Source organism: Ursus maritimus (assembly GCF_017311325.1).
Source record: "Ursus maritimus isolate PB19 chromosome X unlocalized genomic scaffold, ASM1731132v1 scaffold_X1, whole genome shotgun sequence".
Classification (NCBI taxonomy): domain Eukaryota; kingdom Metazoa; phylum Chordata; class Mammalia; order Carnivora; family Ursidae; genus Ursus; species Ursus maritimus.
Window position 1 is genome coordinate 15,832,728 of NW_024423319.1, and position 6,203 is coordinate 15,838,930.

The 6,203-nt window shown below is 36.3% G+C and overlaps 1 pseudogene; it reads left to right on the forward strand.

Annotated features, from left to right (window-relative positions):
* The first annotated feature begins 1,616 nt into the window (after positions 1 to 1,616).
* LOC121103892 lies at positions 1,617 to 1,735 on the forward strand (annotated as a pseudogene).
* Positions 1,736 to 6,203: the final 4,468 nt, after the last annotated feature.

A 6,203-nucleotide genomic window follows, 5' to 3' on the forward strand; every position in this document is an offset into this window, starting at 1 on the left:
CAAGGTGGTTTTGATTTGAATTTCCCTGATGGCTAATGATTTTGCACATTTTTTCATGTGTCTGTTAACCATTTGTATGTCTTCATTGGAAAAGTGTCTTCATATCTTCTGCCCATTTTTTGATTTGATTATTTGTTTCCTCTGTATTGAGTTTGAGAAGTTCTTTGTAGATCTTGCATACTAGTCTTTTCCCTGTAGTGTCATTTGCAAATATCTTCTCCCATTTCGTGGGCTGCCTCTCAGTTATTTTGACTGTTTCCTTGGCCGTGCAGAAGCTTTTTATCTTGATGAAGTCCCACAAGTTCATTTTATCTTTTGTTTCTCTTGCCTTTGGAGATGTGTCATGAAAAAAGTTGCTGTGGCTGATGTCATAGAGGTTGCTGCCTATGTTCTCCTCTAGGATTTTGATGGATTCCTGTTTCACATCGAGGTCTTTCAACCATTTGGAGTTTATTTTTGTGTATGGTGTGAGAGAGTGGTCAAGTTTCATTCTTTTGCATGTAGCTGTTCAATTTTCCCAGCACCATTTATTGAAGAGACTGTCTTTTTCCCACTGGATGTTTTTTCCTGCTTTGTCAAAGATTAGTTGCACAAAGAGCCGAGAGACCATTTCTGGGTTCCCTATTCTGTTCCATTGTTCCATTCTATGTGTCTGTTTTTGTGCCAGTACCATGCTGTCTTTGTGATCACAGCTTTGTAGTATAGTTTGAAATCCAGCAACGTGATGCCTCAGCTTTGTTTTTCCTTTTCAACAATTCCTTGGCAATTCGGGGCCTTTTCTGGTTCCACACAAATTTAAGGACTGTTTGTTCCAGTTCTTTGAAAAATGTCATTTGTATTTTGATCAAGATGGCAATGAAAGTGTAGATTGCTCTGGGTAGCATGCCCACTCTCGCCATTATTATTCAACATAGTACTAGAAGTCCTTGCAACAGCAATCAGACAACAAAAAAGGATAAAAGGTATCCAAATCGTCAAAGAAGAAGTCAAAATGTCTCTCTTCACACGTGACATGATACTCTATATGGAAAACCCAAAAGACTCCACCCCCAAACTACTAGAAGTTATAGAGTAATTCAGTAATGTGGCGGGATACAAAATCAATGCTCAGAAATCAGTAGCATTTCTATACATGAACAATGAGACCAAAGAAAGAGAAATTAGGGAATCCATTCCATTTACAATAGCACCAAAGATCATACGTTATCTTGGAATTAACTTAACCAGAGACGTAAAGAATCTATATTCTAGAAACTACAAATCACTCTTGAAAGACATTGAAGAAGACACAAAAAGATGGAAAAATATTCCATGCTCATGGATCAGAAGAATAAACATAGTTAAAGTGTCTATGTTACTCAATATCATCTTTTTTATTCAGAGTTTCCCATCATTAGAAGAGGGATAGTTCGCAATTTCTCTTACAACATGATTGGTATTGTTATTATTGATATTATCATCATTATTTATAAATTAAGTCATTTCACAAGTGCTTGCTATATTTTTTACCTTATTTCCCATTATCCACTTCATGCAATGTAACCAAGTGTTAGTGTGATATATTGAAATGACATCAGATTCTCCAAATAAACAATCCTATGTTAAAAATCTGGTTTCAGTATTAAGAAAGGAGAGAAGGTTAGCACTCCCCTTGACAAGAGGCCCCTCAGGCCTGACAACATGCATATGGTTAAGGCATTGCCATCTACTTCATGGCATCCAGTCATCATTTTTTAGAAAGGGTTCAAACCTAAGTGACCATCAACTTAATGTAGACTGCTATATGCATAAGATGTTACATATGAGCCTAATGGTAACCACAAATCAAAGAGCTATAATAGATACACAAAAAATAAAGAGAAAGGAATTCAAGCATATCGCTAAAAAAGCCATCAAACAACAAGGAAATTGAGCAAGAGAAGAAAGGAACAAAGAGCTAAAAAAACAACTGTAAAACAAGTAACACAATGGCAATAAATATATATCAATCAATAACTACTTTGAATGTAAATGGACTAAATGCTCCAATCAAGAGACATAGGGTAACTGAATGGATAAAAAAGCAAGATCTGTCTATATGCTGCCTACAAGAGACTCACTTCAAACCTAAAGACACATGCAGATTGAAAGTGAAAAGGATGGGTAGACATTTACCATGCTTTAAATGGAAGTGGAAAAAAAAAAAGCTGGGGTGGCAATAGTTATACTGGACAAAATAGATCTTAAAACAAAGACTGTAACAAGAGACAGAAAAGGATACCACATAATGATGAAGGGAACAATACAACAAGTGGATATAACAATTATAAATATTTGTTCACCCAACATAGGAGCACCTAAATACAGAAAGCAACTATAAAGGAGGACATAAAGAACATAAAGGAGGAAATTTTTAGTAATACAATAATAGTAGAGGACTTTAACAACCTACTTATATCAATGGATAGATCATCCAGACAGAAAATCAATTTGTGTAGCCATTATGGATAATAGTAGAGTTTCTCAAAAAATTAAAAATTGAATCACCATATGATACAGTAATTCCACTACTGGGTATTTACCCAAAGAAAACAAAAACACTAATTCAAAAAGATATATGGAACCCTATGTTTATTGCAGTATTATTTACAATAGCCATGATATAGAAGCAACCCAAGTGTCTATAGGTAAATGGATAAGGAAGATGTGGTATACACACAATGGAATATTATTCATTCAATATAATATTATAAAGAAGAATGAAATCTTGCCATTTGTAACAACATGAATGGACCTGGAGGGTATAATGCTAATGAAAAAAAATGTCAGAGGAAGATATATACGATATGATTTCACTCATACATGGAATTGAAGAAAGAAAACAAATGAACAAACAAACAAAAATACTAACAAAAAACCAGACTCTCAAATACGGAAAATGAACTGGTGGTTGCCAGAGTAGAGGTGGGTGGGGAATGGGTGAAATAGATAAAGAGGATTAAGAGTACACTTATCTTGATGAACACTGAGAAATGTTTTGAATTTTTGAATCATTATATTATACACCTGAAACCATAGAAATATATATATATATATATATATATATATAAAGTATATATGTAACTGTTTATAACACTGTTATACTTAAGCAACAAAGAAATGTATAAAAAATGATAAAATGAATAAAATAAAACTATTCTGTTCCCTGAAAAATAAAAGAAAATAATAAAATAAAATACAGTGAGGTCGTTTTCAAATATTTTAATCTCAAGTTTAAATTCTATTTATATGACTCCTAAAAATGGGATTTAAAGAGTTATAAATTATTTCAGTGCGTGAAGGTGATTAAATAGAATATAAATGTATGTGATACTTATATAATATAAATACTTAAAAATAATGTAAAATATTTAAAATAGAAAAAACCTGGTTTCAGTATAAATTAGCTTTGTATCATAAGCATGTTATTTACATTTTACCAGCTTTATTGAGGTATAACTGAAAAATAAAAATTGTATATAGTGCGGTGCCTGGGTGACTCAGTTGGGTGTTCTACTCCTGATTTTGGCACAGGTCATGATCTTGTGGTTGTGAGAGTAAATAAATCTTTCAAAAATTGCATATAGTTAAGACATATGATGTGATGATTTAATATACATATACATTTTGAAATAATTAGTACAATGAAGTTAATTAACACATCCATCACTTCACAGAGTTACCGTGTTTTTGTGTGTAGTGAGATCATTAGAACCTACTCTCTTGGCAAATTTCTAGTTTACAGTACAGTATTATTAACTATAGTCACCACGCCATCCATACATTAGATCTTCAGAAATTATTGGTCTCTTTTTAAAAAGATTTATTTATTTATTTTAGAGAGGAAGAGGAAGAGGGAGAGATAGAGAGAGAGAGTCTCAAGCAGACTCCCCACTGACAGCAGAGCCTGATGTGGGGCTTGATCTCATGACCCTGAGATCATGACCTGAGCCAAAATCAAGAGTTGGGTGCTCGAATGACTGAGGCACCCAGGCACCCCAGAAATTATTAATCTTATAACTGAAAGTTTGTACCCTTTTGCCAACATCTCCTTATTTCTGCCACCCCCTCAGCCCTTGGTAATCACCCATCTATTCTCTGGTTCTATGAGTTCAAGTTTTAAGATTTGAAATGTAAGTAAGATTATTATTTATCTTTTTGTGTCTGGCTTACTTCACTTAGCATAATGTCCTCCAGGTTCATCCGTGTTATACCAAATGGCACAATCTCCTTTTTTCAAAAAGGTGAATAATATTCCATTATAAATACATAGACTGCATTTTCTTTATTTATCCATTAACTGGCACTTATGTTGTTGCCATATCTTGGCTATTGTAAATAATGCTGTAATGAACATAGCAGTGCAGATACGTCTTCGAGATACTAATTTCATTTCTTTTGCAAACACAAAATTGAGATTACTGATTATATCTGATAGTGGGATTACTAGAACATATGGAGGTTCTATTTAAAATTTTTTATGGAACTTCCCTACTGCTTTCCATAATGGCTAGAATAAATCACATTCCCACCAAGAGGGTGCAAAGGTTTCTTTTATCCATATCTTCACTAATACTTGTTATCTCTTGTCTTTTTGATAACAGCCATTCTAACAGGTGTGAGGCATTGGTGTTTTGATTTGCATTTCCCTGATGATTGTGTTGTTGAGCACCTTTTCATATGCCTGTTGACCATTTGCATGTCTTCCATAAGGAAATGTCTATTCACTCCTTTGTCCATTTTTAAATTGGATTACTTATATTTTTGCTACTAACTTTTAGGAGTTCCTTACATATTTTGGATATTAACACCTTATTGCATATGTGGTTTGAAAATATTTTCTCACATTCCATGGGCTGGTTTTTCATTTTGTTGATTGTTTCCTTTTCTGTACATAAGCTTTTGGTTTTATGTATCCCACATGTTAAATTTTACTTTATTGCCTGTGCCTTTGGTGTTGTTTCCAAGAAGTCATTGTCACAACCAATGTCAAGGAGATTTGCCCCTGTTTTCTTCTAGGAGTGTCACAATTTCAGGTATCACACTTAATCCTTTGAGTTAATTTTTGTGAGTGATGTAAGATAAGGATGCAATTTCATTCTTTTACATATGGATATCCAGTTTTCCCAACACCATTGAATGAAGAGACTATCCTTTACACATTTTGTATTCTGGGCATTTTTGCCAAAGATTAGTTGATTATACTATGTGTAGGTTTATTCCTGGGCCTTGTATTCCATTGTCCTATATGTCTCTTTTTATGGCAGTACCATACTGTTTTGGTTACTATAGTTTTATAATATAGTTCTAAATCAGGGAGTGTGATGACTCTAGCTTTGTTCTTTTTTTCTCAAGACTGCTTTGGCTATTTGGGATCTTTTTTGGTTCCATAAAAATTGTAGGATGTTTTTCTATTTCCATGAAGAATGCCCTTGGAATTTTGATAGGGAATGCATTAATCTATAGATTGCCAAGATAGTATAAATATTTTAGCAATATGGAGTTAAGATGGCGGAGGAGTAGGGGACCCCTTTTTCAGCCGGTCCCCTGAGTCGAGCTGGATAGGTACCAGACCAGCCTGAACATCCACGGAACCAGCCTGAGACGCAGGAAGATACATCTGGATCTCTACAAATGAACATCTCCAGTGCTGAGTATTGAGGTACGAAGCGGGGAGCCGTGAAACCGCACACAGATATCGGAAGATAAATGGAAGGGGGAGGGAGCCGCTGCGTTCGGGCACCGGGAAGCGGTAGCCACCTGCACGGGGGAGTGGGCGGACTCGCGGACGGGCACCCGCGAGAGAGCAGACTGAGACCGTGAGCCGGGAGCGCGCACCACCAGACTGAAACAGAGCTCCGGTGCACTCCCTGGAACCAGACTGAGACTGGGAGCTCCAGAGCGTGGGGGCGGCTGGCGGCTGGCGGTGTTAGAAACACAAAGGAGAGAGACGCGCTGTCCCTGGAAGTGAGGGCTGGGATGCCGGCTGTGGGGCGCACATCTCGGAACGCTGCAGGGTTGAGCAGCACCAACAGAAACAGAGTTAAAGTGGCCAGAACATCAGTGGAGAACAGTCTGCGATCCCTCGGTTCTGAGACAAAAGCTGAGATTTGGCTACTGCTGCTCTGACTTTCAGAGGAGGCACAGCAAACCGCCAGGGAAAGCCGCCAGAGAACAAAAGCCTG